The following is a 19,693-nucleotide window of genomic DNA, read 5'->3' as shown; positions in this document are numbered from 1 at the left end:
GACAAAAATGCAAGTTTTTATTTATGTAAAAATATATTAATTACAAAAGGAAGAATTAGTGTTTGACCTACATGCAAGCTAAGTGTTAAAAGAGCACAAAGCGTATGTGTATGTCTTATTACAGTCTTAGCTCAGGAACAGAATGGATTGGATAGCAGGAGAGAATGTGTGCATGTGAATATTGTCCTGGGGCTTATATGTCTGTTGGGTTTGACCCCTGGGTCTGGAAGATCCCCTCAAGGAGGAAAAGGCAACCCACTTCAGTATTCTTGTGGGGAATATGAATAGGTAGGTAATATGATGTTTTCGCTTATTTGTGAACATGTGGCCTCCTTTCCAAGAATATAACCCAAACAAACAGATTCTTATGATATCTGTTGAGGCTCTTTAATATAAATAGATTTTTTAAAATGTCTATCCTACCAGTGTTGGTAAATTGTATAGCTACCTTTTTACTCTGCTTTCATTGTGGAATCATTTAGGGACTACTGATGTGGGCAACTAAAAAGCTACACAGATGTGGAAATTTCTCTCAATCATTAACTGTAAAGTATAAGCTGCAATTAATGTCTATCATCAAATTAGGAGATAATGTTAGTTTTCACACTTCAGTTCTCAGTTTAATGCTTTAACTAACCTTATTAGGGGCTCTACTAGCACATCAAAAAAGGGATCAGCAAAACAAATGGGGTCTCTTGTTAATTTGCTAGATTCCAATGGGAGTTTGTTTGTTATCAATATTTTTTTAATAAATGTAATTGTCACTTATTTAATGAGCTTGATTTTAGTATCAACACAAAGCATAAATGTAGGCAACATGTATTATAATTTGCTTCCATGTATTCTTTATATACACAAGTACTCACAACTGTGTGTGTGTGTGTATATATATATATATATATTACATTCAATTGCATAAAAACTATAAAAAGCATCACTTCATAATTCAAAATAAATCACCAAATGTGATAATTTGACTTTCAAAATTACCAAATGCAATATTTTGGTTTGTAAACACTCTTTTTGACAAGCTTTTATCTATCTAGCAAAAGGAAATACAGTGTATGTCCTTTAAAAAAAAATTCAATAAAAACTTACTCTCTGGATTTTCTTTGGGCTTTCAAGAAAACATAAAGGATAGGTTTAAATGTCTACTGCTTACAAATGCCTAGAGAGGTCACTGAATGAATACAATTAACTTTTATTTTTCCTAATTGGTGTGTGCCACATTTAACCAGCAGAAATTCCATCTTCCTACACAGAGGAGAAAGCTCCTTAATCTCACAAGTTGGGTTTTATTTAAACCAGTAAATTGTACATAATATTGTACAATGAATTTCCTTTCCAATTAATGTGTCTATTCTAATCGGTTTGATAGAGGAACTAACTCATTTAACACTTCAGGCAGATGCTTAGAATGTCATTAGGGAATTGACCACTTCATTGCAGTTAAAAAGTGTATTATTTGGAGGTGTAAATGGATACCAGAATCTCCTTTTATGTTTTGGACCTTGGTACTAAGTTGTAGTAGGCCACACTCCCACTGTTAGCCTTAATAGGATTAGTTTGGATATTATCAAAAGAACAATTAACACCTGCTGATATGATCACAGATGGTATCAAAGAGTAAGAGGAACTCAATTTTACAGGGACCCTCATCTCAGGCGTTTACAATGAGTGCCAATACAAAAATGGCTACAGAATTCAGATACAATTTCATGTAACAATTAGTGGTACAGTATCAAAATTGGTATGAAATTAAAAGCCTTTTTCTAGCTTGCTTATTCTGAGAAATGGGAACCTATTTGACCATCTGCTCATGCTAGCTTTTTGACTCTGTGCATGTTATTTAATTTCTTTAAACCTATGTTTCTTTAGCTGCAAAACTGCTACCAATAATAATGCCCCGATTCTGGGATTTGTGAGTAACTCTGTTCCTTACATATGAATGTGAGTCCTTATTGGACTGATTCTTATAATGTTGTGTTTAATGACTTTATGGACTCTGCAGGGATGTTTTTGATAAATATGAACTTAATAAATATACCTTATGCTTCTAAGGGATAATATTAGCACATTTCCAAAAAAGGTTTATAATGTTAATTATAAAGTGATAGGAAATTTTATTATAGGCCTTTTCAACTTTGGAAAGTATTTTTTTTTTCCTTCTATTAGTGTAATGTACTTTATTAACAGATTAGACATGTTGGGATAACTTAATAGTAAATGATGGTTTTTAATATACTGTCATTTCAGTTTATAAACTGTCTTTTTTTTTTTTAAACTTTACATAATTGTATTAGTTTTGCCAAATATCAAAATGAATCCATCACAGGTATACATGTGCTCCCCATCTTGAACCCTCCTCCCTCCTCCCTCCCCATACCATCCCTCTGGGTCGTCCCAGTGCACTAGCCCCAAGCATCCAGTATGTATTTATTTTAGGGTCCTGCTAGCCTTATATTATTAGAATGAATTGAGACTATTTGGGGCTTTTCTATGTTCAAAACACTTAAATAGCTAATAGGTTGTCTGTTCCTTCGCATTTATAGAATTTCCCACTTGTGTCTATGAACAAATGGAAAGGAGTAAATGCTTAACTTCTTTTTCCATTTCTCTTTGGTTACTTGTGTATTCAGTTATGAGTCTATATTGGTAGTGTATACTTTTTATTTATATTTTTCTAGAAAAATGCAGAAGTATAGAATTCTAGAAAAGCCAAAGAGATCTCAAAGTAGAATCTAGTCCTTTGAAATAACATTTAATCAATTTTGATGATAAAACATAATCTTTTAAAATCAATGTCTCTTTAAATTTCACAAAGAAATTTCATATAAATTTACTAGTATTACATCTTTTTGGTCCTTTCAAACAAATATAGTAATAATGAAACAGGAAACAAAAATTTAGATCATTTAGATTTAAAATCAAATGATCAGTACACTTTATACCCATGAGAATATCTACTATTGAAGAACAAAACAGAGAATAAGTTTTGACAAAGATGTGGAGAAATTGAGAACACTCATGCATTGTTGATGGGAATGTAAGATAGCGCAGCCACTGTGGAAAACAGTATGATTTTTCCTTAAAAAAAAAAAAAAAAAAAAACTATAGAATTATCATATGATCTAGTGCTCCACTTCTGGGTATATAGTTAAAGGAATTGAAAGCAGGGCTATGAAGGGACATTTTTACTGTCCTATTCACAGTAGCATTATTTGTAATAGCCAAAACGTGAACGTGAAAGCCCCTCAGTCATGTCTGATTCTTTGTGACCCCATGGACTATACAGTCCCTGGAATTCTCCAGGCCAGAATACTGGAGTGGGTAGCCTTTCCCTTCTCCAGGGGATCTTCCCAACCTAAGGATGGAACCCAGGCCTGCCGGCATTGCAGGCAGATTCTTTACCCACTGAGCCACCAGGGAAACCCAAGAATACTGGAGTGGGTAGCCTATCCCTTCTCCAGCAGATCTTCCTGACCTAGGAATTGAACCAGGGTCTCCTGCACTGCAGGTGGATTCTTTACCAACTGAGCTATGAGGGATGCCACCCAAAGTGGAAGCAACCAGTGTCCACTGACAGATAAATGGATAAACAAAATGTGTTTGTATGATCGGTAAAGTATTATTCAGCCTTAAAAAGGAAAGGGATTCTGACACATGCTACAATGTGGATGAATCTTGAAGACATTATAAGCGACATAAAGTAGTCACAAAAAGGCAAAATACTGTATTACAAGATTATTACAATATTGATTTGATTATACTTATCAAGGTACTTAGAGTGTAAATTCCTAGAGACAGAAAGGAGATGGTAGTTGCCAGGGACTAGGAGAGGGAGGGAATGGTGAGTTCATATTTATCGGGTCCAGAATTTCAATTTTTCAAGATAAAGTTCTGGAAACGTATTGTGGTGATGACTGCACAACATACACATGTACTTAATACCACTGAACTAACTGTGGTTAGACTGTGGTTAATGGTGGTAAAATGTGTATTTTACCACCATTATTATTTTTTAAACAAACGACTGGTAAGTGACAGAGCCAAGCCAAGAAATGCCACCTAAACTAGAAGCATTTGAAATCTCATTGTGCTCTAAGTCTAGTGGATCATACGGCCTTTGTATTTCATCCTTAAGATAAATTTCTAGGGATTATTTTTGTGTCCTTCTGTCTTTCCATGTACTAAAAAGAAGAGAAAACATATAAAAGTTCAAACATAAGGCCCTGTTGCAACACCTCATGATTTCCTTTGTAAAATATATTTTTATCCTATTAGAATACTGTCCTTTAGGGGGCCTTACCTAACTTCCCTAACACGTCACTATATGTACCTGTCCCCCTTCAACATACCCACTGTATCCAAATTTTATTTTATCAGTTCCTTTCAGTTCATTGCTCAGTCATGTCTGACTCTTTGCAGCCCTATGCACTGCAGCATGACAGTCATCCCTGTCGTCACCAACTGCTGGAGCTTGCTCAAACTCATGTCCAACAGGTCGATGATGCCATCCAACCATCTCATTCGCTGTTGTCTCCTTCTATTCCTGCCTTCAATCTTTCCCAGCATCAGGGACTTTTTCAATGAGTCAGTTCTTCACATCAGGTGGCCAAAGTATTGGAGTTTCAGCTTCAGCATCAGTCCTTCCAGTGAATATTCAGGACTGATTTCCTTTAGGATTGATTAGTTGGATCTCCTTGCATTCTAAGGGACTCTCAAGAGTCTTCTCCAACACCACAATTCAAAAGCATCAATTCTTCAGTGCTCAGCTTTTTTTATGGTCCAACTCTCAGATCCATATATGACTACTGGAAAAACCATAGCTTTGACTCGATGGACCTTTGTCAGTAAAGTAATATATATCTCTGCATATCAATATGCTGTCTAGATTGATCATAGCTTTTCTTCCAAGGAGCAAGTGCCTTTTTATTTCATGGCTGCATCATCATCTTCAGTGATTTTGGAGTCCAAGAAAGTAAAGTCTGTCACTGTTTCCATTGTTTCCTCATCTATTTGCCATGAAGTGATTGGACTAGATGCCATGATCTGAATTTTTTGAATGTTGAGTTTTAAGCCAGCTTTTTCACTCCCCACTCTCCACTTTCATTTTCATCAAGAGACTTTGTAGCACCTCTTCACTTTCTGCCATAAGGGTGGTAACATCTGCATATCTGAGGTTATTGATATTTCTCTGGGCAATCTTCATTTCAGCTTGTGCTTCATCCAGCCTGGTATTTCACATGATGTACTCTGTTCAGTTCAGTTCAGTCGCTCAGTCATGTCCGACTCTTTGTGACCCCACGAATCGCAGCAGGCCAGGCCTCCCTGTCCAGCATCAACTCCCAGAGTTTACCCAAACTCATGTCCATCGAATTGGTGACGCCATCCAGCCATCTCATCCTCTGTTGCCCCCTTCTCCTCTTGCCCCCAATCCCTCCCAGCATCAGAGTCTTTTCCAATGAGTCAACCCTTTGCATGAGGTGGGCAAAGTATTGGAGTTTCAGCTTCAGCATCATTCCTTCCAATGAACACCCAGGGCTGATCTCCTTTAGGATGGACTGGTTGGATCTCCTTGCAGTCCAAGGGACTCTCAAGAGTCTTCTCCAACACCACAGTTCAAAAGCATCAATTCTTCAGCGCTCAGCTTTCTTCGCAGTCCAACTCTCATATCCATACATGACCACTGGAAAAACCATAGCCTTGACTAGAGGGACCTTTGTTGGCAAAGTAATGTCTCTGCTTTTTAATATGCTATCTAGATTGGTCATAATTTTCCTTCCAAGGAGTAAGCGTCTTTTAATTTCATGGCTGCAATCACCATCTCCAGTGATTTTGGAGCTCCCAAAAATAAAGTCTGACACTGTTTCTACTGTTTCTCCATCTATTTCCCATGAAGTGATGGGACCAGATGATATGATCTTCGTTTTCTGAATGTTGAGCTTTAAGCCAACTTTTTCACTCTCCACTTTCACTTTTATCAAGAGGATTTTTAGTTCCTCTTCACTTTCTGCCATAAGGCTGGTGTCATCTGCATATCTGAGGTTATTGATATTGCTCCCAGCAATCTTGATTCCAGTTTGTGCTTCTTCCAGCCCAGCGTTTCTCATGATGTACTCTGCATATAAGTTAAATAAGCAGGGTGACAATATGCAGCCTTGATGTACTCCTTTTCCTATTTGGAACCAGTCTGTTGTTCCATATCTGTATATAAGTTAAATAAGCAAGCTGACAATATACAACCTTTGCAAGTACTCCTTTCCCAATTTGGAACCAGTCTGTTGTTCCATGTACAGTTCTAATTGTTGCTTTCTGACTTGCATGCAGATTTCTCAGGAGGCAGGTAAAGTGGTCTCATATTCTCATCTCTTTAAGAATTTTCCACAGTTTTTTGTGAGCCACACAGTCAAAGGCTTTAGCACAGTCAATTAAGCAGACATAGATATTTTTCTGGAATTCTTGCTTTTTCTATGATCCAAAGGATGTTGGCAATTTTGTTTATACCTCTCATTTTTCCGTGTTCTAAATATCTGCTTATACTCTCTTTCCCTATAGAATGGTACTCTCTGGAGAATAAGCAGTAAAACCAAGTTGTATTCTTTATCTCTACTCTTATGACACTGATTTCAGTTGCTTTGTATTCTGTTTTTTGTATTAGTCCACAGATTTTTGTTTGCATAGCACTCGGTTAAGAAATCTCTGAAGTCTTATTCTGTGCAGGATGCTATTTTATATTCCAGGGAGTTAGCAGTACAAAATATTTTAAAAGACTCAAAATCTTTTTCCTCATTGAATTCACATTGTAGAGGAGGTAATAAACAAGATAAATAAAGGCAGCACATATTATGTTCCATATTTGATGAAAGGAAAATAAAGCAGGTAATGTGCAAACTACTGTACAATTGCACTCATCTCACACGCTAGTACAGTAATGCTAAAAATTCTCCAAGCCAGGCTTCAGCAATACGTGAAATGTGAACTTCCAGATATCCAAGATGGTTTTCGAAAAGGCAGAGGAACCAGAGAACAAATTGCCAACATATGCTGGATCATCGAAAAAGGAAGAGAGTTCCAGAAACACATCTATTTCTGCTTTATTGACTATGCCAAAGCCTTTGACTGTGTGGATCACAATAAACTGTGGAAAATTCCGAAAGAGATGGGAATATCAGACCACCTGATCTGCCTCTTGAGAAACCTGTATGCAGGTCAGGAAGCAACAGTTAGAGCTGGACATGGAACAACAGACTGGTTCCAAACAGGAAAAGAGTCCATCAAGGCTGTATATTGTTACCCTGCTTATTTAACTTCTATGCAGAGACAATCATGAGAAACGATGGGCTGGAAGAAGCACAAGCTGGAATCAAGATTGCTGGTAGAAATGTCAATAACCTCAGATATGCAGATGACACCACCCTCATGGCAGAAAGTGAGAAGAACAAAAGAGCCTCTTGATGAAAGTGAAAGGGGAGAGTGAAAAAGTTGGCTTAAAGCTCAACATTCAGAGAAGTAAGATCATACCATCTGGTCCCATCACTTCACGGCAAATAGATGGGGAAACAGTGGCTGACTTTATTTTTGGGGGGGGGCTCCAAAATCACTAGAGATGGTGACTGTAGCCATGAAATTAAAAGATGCTTACTCCTTGGAAGGAAAATTATGGCCAACCTAGACAGCATATTAAAAAGCTGACACTCCAATACTTTGGCTACCTGATGTGAAGAGCTGACTCATTGGAAAAGACCCTGATGCTGGGAGGGATTGAGGGCAAGAGGAGAAGTGTATGACCGAGGATGAGAGTGTTGGATGACATCACCGAATCAATGGACATGGGTTTGGGTGGACTCCAGGAGTTGGTGATGGACAAGGAGGCCTGGTGTGCTGTGGTTCATGGGGTGGGGTCACAAAGAGTTGGAGATGACTGAGCAACTGAACCTAACTGAACTGAATGTGATATGAGGTAAAAAGGTGGTTGGGTATGTAGTATCTTTTAGATAAGGTGCCAAGGATGATCATACGGAGCATATGGCTTTTTAACAAAGACCAAGTTAAGGGGAATGTATCAGTTTGTTAGGATCACCATAACACAATACTAGAGATGAGTGGCTTAAAAAACAGAAATTTATTTTCTCATAGTACTGGATACTGGAAAGGCAAGATCAAGGGATCAGTGGGTTTGGTTTCTCCCTGAAGACTCTCTCCTTGGCTTGCAGATGACTGGCTTCTTGCTGTGTTCTCACATGGACTTTGCTCTGTGCACACACATCCGTTCTGCTTTTTTCTCTTCTTAAAAGGCTATCAGTCATATGGATTAAGGCCCCACCCTTAACAGCCTCTTCCTTGCTTACTGACCTTAAAAGATAATTTCTTCAAATATAGTTACATTCTGAGGTACTGGGGTTAGGACTTCAACATATGAGTTTTAGGGACTTCAACATATGAACAATTCAGTTCATAACAGGGAGAGAAAGAGTCATGTAGTTCTCAGGGACAGTGCATTTCAGAGAGAAAACAAAAACAAAGGCCTGAAGTAGGAGCATGTCTGAGAGTTCAGACATGAACTCATACTGAACTTTGTTCTGGTAGTAACAAAGAGGCCAGTGGAACTGGAACAGAGCAAAGAAAAGATACAGTAGATGCAGTCAGACAGTAACAGGGCTAGATCTTGCATATCATTGTTAAGACCTTCTCTTCTCATTTTGAGAGCTTGTTTGGAGGTTCCAGCAGGGGAGCACAGCTACTTGTATTTCCTTGACCAAAGAATGGTTCTCTTCTATTGCGGATGGTCCTCCTCTGTGACGAGTGTGCAGCGTTAGGTGTGACACACACGGAGCAGTGAGGGAAGAAGGGGACACCTGCCTAGCCAGGCGGAGCTGATGAACCAACCCTGGTAATCAGTGGGGTGATCAATATTGCAGCCAGATCACCCTCACATCCTCTTTTTTATTTTGAGGGAAATTTAATACCATTAGAGAGTTTGAGCCAAGGGCATGTTTGGACACATGATCAGCAAGACCTCTCTGGTTGCTATGTTGACAGTAGACTAAGGTGAAGGGAGGGGATACAGAGGCTGTTGTAATAATCCAGGTGAGATGTGATGCTGGCTTAGTGTAGAGTTGTGGCATTGAGAAAGACAAGAAGCGATCAGGTTCTAGAGTTTTATACAGTTTGGGGTAGGAGGCTCAAATGCAGATTTATTGCGGCCACAATCCATGTTCTTTTCTACCACATGACTGTGGAAGAAAGCACATGTTTAAAAAAGCTGGAAAAAGGAAATAAAGAAATAGCTGAAGTAACTTACTCTTGTTTGTGGTGGGGGTGGACAGACTTGCCTTGGAGTTTTATATACATTTGATGCTCAAGCTAATAAGATTTACTGACAGACTATATGTGTGGTATGACAAAAAACATGGATGCTGAGTCACTGGAAGGATTTAGTTACCTTTGACTTAAAAGGGAGGAGCAGATAAAGCAGGTTTGGGAAAAACAGAATGAGATTTCAGTTGGTCTGGAGAGAGGATCACACACAACTGAGTGACTTGACTTTCACTTTCAGTATTCAACAGTTTAAATCTGAGAGCTCTATTAAAACATATAATTGGATATGGCAATAGGAAACTTCATGGATATACTTAATCAAGTAAAAAGACAAAGCGTTCAATAAATAATAGCTGCAGATTATAACTATGATGATGAGAAGAAGTTAAAAGAAAGGAAAAGAGAGGAGAAAGAAAAGAAGAGATACTGTGTTTCCTTCACAAAACTTTCCAAAGTTGATGCAAATTACCAGAATTATGATAGTCTTAGTACTAGGTGCTCTGTTAAAAAACAGATATATTATAGTACCTGTATTCTGAGAACTTCAGCTTTTGTCAAGGTGACCTTTACACATGCTGACTCTTCCTTGCCAGCCTTGCATGCCACATGTGGATGAGGGAGCAAAAAAAGCTGTGTTCTTGGGTAACTACTGGCCTTTGGATGAGGTGAAGATATCACACTAAATGTGGTTCTTGTCTTGCATCTTTCACTAAAACTAGATGTAGGTAGTATTTTATTGAAACCTGTGTCTTCTGAGTCTTGACAGCCAACTTTGAATTGTAGTTGAGCTGCTTCAATAATACGATCACTTTATATAGTCTTTTTGGAAATTAGGATCTGTCAATATTAGTGCTCATAGGATCCAGGCAGATAGATATCTTATATAAATGAAATAATAATTAAGAAAAAAACTGAAAAGAACCAAGAGAGAATGGCTGTGATAGGCTGAATAATTCTCCCCTACCAAGTGCTCAAATTAAACATTTTGAAATACGGAAATTATCCTGGATTATTGGGGTGAGTCCAAGTAATATAAAAGGACCATCTAAAATGTAGAAAGGCTAGAAAGTCAAAGAGAAAGTCATTTGACAAAAGAGCCAGAGGTTGGAATAATGCACTTTGAAGTTGGAGGAAGAGACCATGAGATAAAGAATACAAGTGGCCTTTGGAAGCTGAGAGTGGTAAGCAAATAGATTATTTTGAAAAGAGAAGAAACAGAACACAGGCTTCCTCTAGAAGGAGCACAGCCCTGCTGAGACTTTGATTTTTAACTTCTGAATCTCCAGAATAGAGAATAAATTTAAATCACTATGCTTTCTCAAGGTTCTCATGATCATTTTTTTAAAACTGAAATTCAGCTTAAAAAATAAAAACGCACAAGAATGGCCAAGGATTGAGCATTTAGGATTCAATCCAGACTAAAGACTTCCAATTGGCAATTAATGTTAAACTGTGATTTCTGGGAAAATATTTTGCTTACTATTTTATTTTACTGAAAATATGTAATAAAAAGCACCATGTCAAATGTGTATAATTTTACATGCCATATAAAAAGGGTATGAATAATAATTTTCTCTAATGATAATCCTATTAATTTATAGTAAAGTAGAAAAGAAGAAAAGACAACGGTTCAGTTCTTTGTCACTCATCATTGGTTCCTGCCACTGCAAATTTATATCTAATTTTCAGAGCTAGATTTCCTAATCAGTCATGATAAAATATGTTAGAGGTTCAACTTTCATAATTAACCATGGCATGTGAGTTTCCTTGATTTTCAATATGAAATTTGCTTCTACAAATTATAATCAGTATAAATGGGTAGAACCTTACAAGAAGACATACATTTAAATTGGTATCTTTCTAAAATATTGATAAAGTAATTTTAAATGGTATGCATATAGAACTACAGCTGAAATCTAGAATCAGTGCATAAGTCAGCGGATTCATTTTGATATTTGGCAAAACTAACACAATTTGTAAAGTTTAAAAATAAAATAAAATTTAAAATTAAAAAAAAAGTATTAATCAATAAAACTGTCCAGAAAACTAGTTAATCTATTAACACATGATAAATGTATAGCTAGTATTCCCTCTAGTCAATAAAAAAAGGAAAAGATGACATGAGAAATTAACAATTCTTCAGAATTTGTAATGATCATCTCTCAAATCTCCATTACAATCTTCCAAAATAAACAGTGCTATATTTAGCTAATACTTAATATTAGCTTATATTTAATCCATTTCTTCAATACTTGTAGAGATCACATTACTTAAGACAATGCTTAAATCATAATATGGATTGGGTCAGAAATATAAACCAATGAGAAATAAACATAAATATGAATTTATCATAATCAGAATTTTAATCATTAGCTAACTTTCAGAGCAAGTTAATTCATTCCTGGGGGACTTCTATTTCTGGTCAAAACAGATAAACAGATTTATCTTCTTGCCAAAAACCAACAAAAACAAAGCCAAAAAAACCCAAAAACAAAGCCAAAAAGTTTAGGATTGAAAATATATGAAATGATGGTTTTTCACAACACAAAGTCAGGCAGTAAGGAACAGTGATCACTGAAAGATACCACTTAGATGGTGTTGATCTCATGAGAAAGGCCAAAGAGAAGTGTTGTAATACAGTGAACTACAGAGATCTGCAGAGCAGCCCCTGTGGTTAGTAAGTAATGATAAACACATATTTTCAAGGGAATTACTGAAGCAAAAAAAGAACAATCTGAAATAATTAGTAGAAAGAATATATGGAACACACCCAAGGCTGGGAATACTGCCTATTCCTACCAGCCAGAATAAAGAAACTCATAATTTTCAAGACATTGGATAGACTATCAAAAGGATCTTGCCTCAATAGTGGTGAAAGAGGAGAAGGGAACAACAAGAGGACAGGATGGTTAGATGGCATCACCAACTCGATGGACGTGTTTGAGCAAACTCCTGAGATAGTGAGGGACGGGGAGGCCTGAAGTGCTGCAGTCCATGGGGTCGCAAAGAGTCAGACACGAGTTAACAGCTGAACAACAACAATATTAAAGACTCCTCTGGTCTTGCCAATGATTCCTAAAGGCAAGTCCCCCAAGATGAAAATGTTTCTAAATAACTTAATTATGTTCCAGCAAAGCTCAAAAATTTGTAAAGAAATACAAAAATATATTGTCAAAAAAAAAATCATGGTGTCTGGCATCTGGTCAAAAATAACCAGGTATATGGAAGGAAAGGAGGTGCCATAATGAGAAACAGCAATAAAGTGAAACTGACCCAGAACTAATGCAGATGTTATAATTATCAGGAAAAGACATTGAAATAGTGGTTACAATTGCATTCCATACACTCAAACAGTAAGACATAAAAAATATAAAAAAGACTCAAATCAAATTTCTAGAGATGAAAACTAAAATATAGGAGTTGAAAAAAATACATAGGATTATAGTTGATTAAACATTGCAGAAGAGAAGACTGCTATCAGGCCAGGCTATGCTATGCTTAGTTGTTCAGTCATGTCTGACTCTTTGCGACCATATGGACTTCAGCCCACCAGGCTCCTCTATCCAAGGGGATTCTCCAGGCAAGAATATTGGAGCGGGTTGCCATGCCTTCCTCCAGGAGGTTGTCCCAACCAAGGGATCAAATCCAGGTCTCCTACATTGCCGGGGGATTCTTTACTGATTGAACCACCAGGGAAATCCTCAGGCCAGGCAGAGATGTGAATTCTCCAAATCAGAACACCTTACTGGGTCACTTTGAACATCTCTTGGGGGAACTATGGTGAATTTTTATTAAGCAGTCAATGTGGGACTGTAAACCACGTTATCCAATGTCTGTGCCAAGGAGAGAAGCTAGAACATGGCCACAGACTATCTTTTATACTCTGGCATCAATATTTGATAGAAAACATTTATATTCTGTGATTAGGTACCACAAGGTTTGAATTTTCCAATCAGAACTCACTTTTCTACCAGGAAAGAACATAGCACCCGGACTCATTAACTTGGTGGGGCAAGACTGAGTATCTAGCCCAGTCTCTGATATCTGAATAAGAGGACCCTGGGGGGCTATGTCCCTGCCCTTGCTCTGAATAAAGCCTTTTTCCATGTTCCATCTCAGGAGAGTGAGAAAGCATGCTGCAAACTAACCCAGTTCAACAGCAGTTTAGCAAGGTGCCCAAATATGTCTCCATTATGGCCAGGGGGACCAATTCTTATGCTTTTCAAGCAAGTGGATTCAGATCCTAGTGATGGATCCACAGTCTACCTAAATCAGGAATTGGTGGACTTGCTTCCAGGAACCTATCTCACTTGCATAAAGCACTTCAAAATCCTGCCTTTGGTGATTCAGTTTGAACCGATTTGGAGGCATTATTTTCAGCACTGTGTGTTCTCTCTACAGATGTAACATGTTTTTCTCTTGATTTTTTAACTTTATATTTTGTTCAAATCAGGTCATAAACAAAGTCCATACATTGCAAGCAATTGGTGTATAAAAATTTCAATTATTTCTATATTTTCCTCTCTTTTTAATAATTCAGTGATTTTTAGTATGTTTACAACTATCACTCGATCACTTTTAGAATATTTTCATCACTTGAAAAAATAAACCCTATATACATTTAGTAGGCAGTCCTCATTTGCTCCCAATTATACCATCCCTAGCCAACTAGAAATGTGCTTTTTGTCTTTATAGACTTGTCTGATTTTAGAAATTTCATCGAAGTGAAATTAAACAATATGTGGTCTTTTGTAATTGGTTGCTTTCACTAGCACACTATTTTCAAAGTTAATCCTTGGTCCAGTAATAATTAGTACTTTAATCTTATTACAGTTAAATAATATTTCACTTTATGGGTATACCACATTTTTTTTACTCATTTAGCAGTTAATGAACATTTGGACTCTTTCTACACTTTAACTGTAATGAATAGTATTGCTAAAAATATTAACATAGAAATTGCATGTGGACATTTGTTTTCATTCTTATTTGGGATATACTTGATACTGGAATACCCAGGCCATATGGTAAATCTATATTTAGCCCTTTGAGTACCTGCCAAACTGTGTTCCAAAGTGGTAGCACCATTTTATATTCTTACCAGAAGTATTTGAGGGTTCTAATTTCTCCACAATCTTGCCATTGTTTGTTATATATATATATTTAAAATAGAGCCATCCAAGTGGGTGTGTAGTGGTATCTCATTGTGGTTTTGATTTGTATTTTCCTGATGGTTAACGATATAAGCATCTGAATGCAGAGTTCCAAAGAATAGCAAGAAGAGATAAAAAAAAGCCTTCTTCAGCGATTAATGCAAAGAAATAGAGGAAAGCCACAGAATGGGACAGACTAGAGATCTCTTCAAGAAAATTAGAGATACCAAGGGAACATTTCATGCAAAGATGGGCTCGATAAAGGACAGAAATGGTATGGACCTAACAGAAGCAGAAGATATTAAGAAGAAGTGTCAAGAATACACAGAAGAACTGTCCAAAAAAGAGCTTCATGACTAAGATAATCACGATGGTATGATCACTCACCTAGAGCCAGACATCCTGGAATGTGAAGTCAAGTGGGCCTTAGGAAGCATCACTATGAACAAAGTTAGTGGAGGTGATGGGATTCCAGTTGAGCTATTTCAAATCCTGAAAGATGATGCTGTGAAAGTGCTGCAGCCCATATGCCAGCAAATTTGGAAAACTCAGCAGTGGCCACAGGACTGGAAAAGGTCAGTTTTCATTCCAATCCCAAAGAAAGGCAATGAGAAAGAATGCTCAAACTACCAAACAATTGCACTCATCTCACATGCTAGTAAAGTAATGCTCAAAATTCTCCAAGCCAGGCTTCAGCAACACATGAACCGTGAACTTCCAGATGTTAAAACTGGTTTTAGAAAAGGCAGAGGAACCAGAGATCAAATTGCCAATATCCATTGGATCATCAAAAAAGCAAGAGGTTTCCAGAAAAACATCTATTTCTGCTTTATTGACTATACCAAAGCCTTTGTGTGGATCACAATAAACTGTGGAAAATTCTGAAAGAGATGGGAATACCAGACCACCTGACCTGCCTCTTGAGAAACCTATATGCAGGTCAGGAAGCAACAGTTAGAACTGGACATGGAACAACAGACTGGTTCCAAATAGGAAAAGGAATATGTCAAGGCTGTATATTGTCACCCTGTTTATTTAACTTATATGCAGAGTACATCATGAGAAACGCTGGACTGGAAGAAACACAAGCTGGAATCAAGATTGCCGGGAGAAATATCAATAACCTCAGATATGCAGATGACACCACCCTTATGGCAGAAAGTGAAGAGGAACTCAAAAGCCTCTTGATGAAAGTGAAAGAGGAGAGTGAAAAAGTTGGCTTAAAGATCAACGTTCAGAAAACGAAGATCATGGCATCTGGTCCCATTACTACATGGGAAATAGATGGGGAAACAGGGGAAACAGTGTCAGGTTTTATTTTGGGGGGCTCCCAAATCACTGCAGATGGTGATTGCAGTCATGAAATTAAAAGACACTTACTCCTTGGAAGGAAAGTTATGACCAACCTAGATAGCATATTCAAAAGCAGAGACATTACTTTGCCAACAAATGTCCATCTAGTCAAGGCTATGGTTTTCCCAGTAGTCATGTATGGATGTGAGAGTTGGAATGTGAAGAAACCTGAGCGCCGATGAATTGATGCTTTTGAACTGTGGTGTTGGAGAAGACTCTTGAGAGTCCCTTGGACTGCAAGGAGATCCAACCAGTCCATTCTGAAGGAGATCAGCCCTGGGTGTTCTTTGGAAGGAATGATGCTAAAGCTGAAACTCCAGTACTTTGGCCTTCTCATGCAAAGAGTTGACTCATTGGAAAAGACTCTGGTGCTGGGAGGGATTGGGGGCAGGAGGAAAAGGGGACGACAGAGGATGAGATGGCTGGATGGCATCACCAACTTGATGGACATGAGTTTGAGTGAACTCCGGGAGATGGTAATGTACAGGGAGGCCCAGCGTGCTGCGATTCATGGGGTCGGAAAGAGTGGGACATGACTGAGCGACTGAACTGAACTGAACTGATGGTTAATGATGATGATCCTGTTTTCATGTGCTTATTGGCATTCATGTGTCCGGAAAAATAAAAAAATAAAAAATAAAAAGGATGTGTATTTAAATCTTAGCGTATTAATTAGCTATTTGTCCTATTACTGAGTTGTAAATGTCCTTAATATATTCTAGTTACAAAGTCTTTTGTTGGATATATGATTTGCAAATTTATTCCATATTGTAGGTTATCTTTTAACTTTTATAAAATCCTATGAAGTATAAAAGTTTTACATTGGATGCCATTCAGTTTATCTTTTTTTCCCCTATCACTTATGCTTTTTATGTCATATCCGAGAAAACTTTGCCTAGCAGAAGATCACAAAGATTTTCTCTAATATTTTCTTTTAAGAGTTTTACATTTTTGGTTCTCATATTTAGGTATGTGATCCACTTTGAATTAATTTTTGTGTATGATGTTACTTTTGTTGATTCAAATTATCCAATCTCACCATTAAATTGGCTATGGGAACACAGTTTTCTGTTTACGCAGTGTTACTGTGAATCTTGGAATAACCCATATTTATTTGCATGTTGAAACACAGAAGTGTCTCCTGTTCACTTGGCATCCTGGAAAGGTATAACTTTTACCTGTTTCCATTCCTTGTTACCCCTATTGAAATCCCTTGGTTTCTGCCTAAAATTCCTACAGATCCTTCTTTTACTAAGTCCAGAAAAAATGGTGCATTCTACCCAGGAACTCTACTTTCTCCTATCATCTATTGATAATAATTGCAGACATACCTGAAATGTACTCCACAGATCATGCCCTTTGGATTTCACATCCTTTATATAGTTCACTAGGGAAAGGTAATCAACACAGGCAGCTCCTGAACTTGATAGCTTTAGGTCGCCACTAATAATGAAAATTCCTTTCCTGTAAAACGTGTTGTCAAGATTGTTTTCCAACTTTTACACTTTTTCACTTTTCCGCCTGGTTTTTAAAAAAGATAACCACTAACTTTGCCCCTGTGGATAGTCATGGTTAGAGGGAAAGGGGAGAACAATGATTTTAAAATCACTTTCTGTAGTCACAATTCATTGAAGATTAGACTCTAAAACATCCTTCTAGAAATTGCAATGTTTTCTGTAATTAATCTTGTAAGAGATTTTATACCATTCCATTAAACAGTTTTGCTAATATCAACTCTAGAGCAATAGATGCAATTAAAAGTATAATCTAAACTATAGCCAGCATAATTACTACACATATAAGATATCATGATAAACTGAATACTTGAGGTTTATGGTGCTTAATAGTCCCATGAACATAAAGTAGTATGGCCCCAGACAACACATAAAATGGTAAGGTCTTTGCCTATTAAAATGCAAAAAGGAAAATTCTAATCTCAAATGACATAGCTGGAGGTGAGGGGGTAGGCAAGAAAGATATGCAATAGCAAATCAAAACAAAATCAGAACAGTTCAAAAATAGATGGATTCCTACTTTATATGCATGGTTTTTCAGTGGCTTGAAAGAGAAATGAAGAAATCATAGTAATAAAAAAAAGAATGCCATAATTTCTTTGTAATATTAAATCAGCACTTCAAAGATAAAAGAATTGGTTGCATAATATTTAAGTGATCATTTTAAAAATAAGAACAAGGATAAAAAAGGAAAATATAATTTGTTTTCCCACTGGATGATATTACTTCAAATTCATAAAACCACTTATTTCATGAAAGTAATTTGAAAATAAAAATTCAAACTACTAAATTCTTAATGAATAGAAATAAAATTGGGAAAATTAATATGCTTTAAAACTTAATTTTTCATTTTTTGAAAGTAATGCTATAATAAAAGAAAATTCAAGCATTAATTTACTTTATACATAACCTTTCGAACAAAAATAAGGCTGTAATACTAATATATACTGTAGAGCACTCATTGCAAAAGTATATAGGGGTGAAGAGTTTGATTCTGAACATTGAAACAACACATTGCTGTTTATGTTGCAAGGAACAATCATCTGTAAAATAAACTATCATCATATAGTATATAGTATTACATATACCAAAAAGCATATTAACTTTTCAGTTTTTATGGTAAATAAAAGTCAGTAACCATTCTATCAGTTCAGTTAAGTTCAGTCGCTCAATCATGTCCACTCTTTGTGACCCCATGGATTGCAGCATGCCAGGCCTCCCTGCCCATCACCAAATATCAGAGCTTACTCAAACTTATGTCCATTGAGTCAGTGATGCCATCCAGCCATTTCATCTTCTGTCATCATCCTCCCTTCTCCTCTTGCTTTCAATCTTTCCCAGCATCCGTGTCTTTTCAAATGAGTCAGTTCTTCACATTAGGTGGCCAAGTATTGGAGTTTCAGCTTCAGCATCAATCCTTCCAATGAACATCCAGGACTGATTTTCTTTAGGATGGACTGGTTGGATCTCTTTCTGTCCAAGACACTCTCAAGAGTCTTCTGCAACACCACAGTTCAAAAGCATCAATTCTTTCACACTAAGGTTTCTTTATAGTCCAACTCTCACATCCCTACACAACTACTGGAAAAACCATAGCTTTGACTAAATGGAAATTTGTTGGCAAAGTAATGTCTCTGCTTTTTAATATGCTGTCTAAGTTGGTGATAACTTTTCTTCCAAGGAGCAAGTGTCTTTTAATTTCAAAGATATAGTCAACATCTTCAGTGATTTTGGAGCCCCCCAAAATAAAGTCTCTCACTTTATTTCTATTTCTATTCTATCACTTTATTTATAAAGTTTCCACTGTTTCCTCATCTATTTGCCATGAAGTGATGGGACCAGACACCATGATTTTAGTTTCCTGGATGTTGAGTTTTAAGCCATCTTTTTTCACTCTCCTCTTTCACTTTCATCCAGAGGCTCTTTAGTTCTTCTTCACTTTCTGCTATAAGGTTGGTGTCATCTGCATATCTCGGAGAAGGCAATGGCACCCCACTCCATTACTCTTGCCTGGGAAATCCCATGGACGGAGGAACCTGGTAGGCTGCAGTCATAGGGTCGCGAAGAGTCAGACATGACTTCATTTTCACTTTTCACTTTCATGGTTTGGAGAAGGAAATGGCAGCCCACTCCAGTGTTCTTGCCTGGAGAATACCAGGGACAGAGGAGCCTGGTGGGCTTCCATCTCTGGGGTCCCACAGAGTCAGACACGACTGATGTGACTTAGCAGCAGAAGCAGCAGCATATCTGAGGTTATTGATATTTCTCCTGGCAAGCTTGATTCCAGCTTGTGCTTCTTCCAGCCCAGTGTTTCTCATGATGTACTCTGCATATAAGTTAAATAAGCAGGGT

This window comes from Bos indicus x Bos taurus, chromosome 7 (assembly GCF_003369695.1).
Source record: "Bos indicus x Bos taurus breed Angus x Brahman F1 hybrid chromosome 7, Bos_hybrid_MaternalHap_v2.0, whole genome shotgun sequence".
NCBI classification, from domain to species: domain Eukaryota; kingdom Metazoa; phylum Chordata; class Mammalia; order Artiodactyla; family Bovidae; genus Bos; species Bos indicus x Bos taurus.
Note: the sequence above shows the minus strand (reverse complement) of the source record.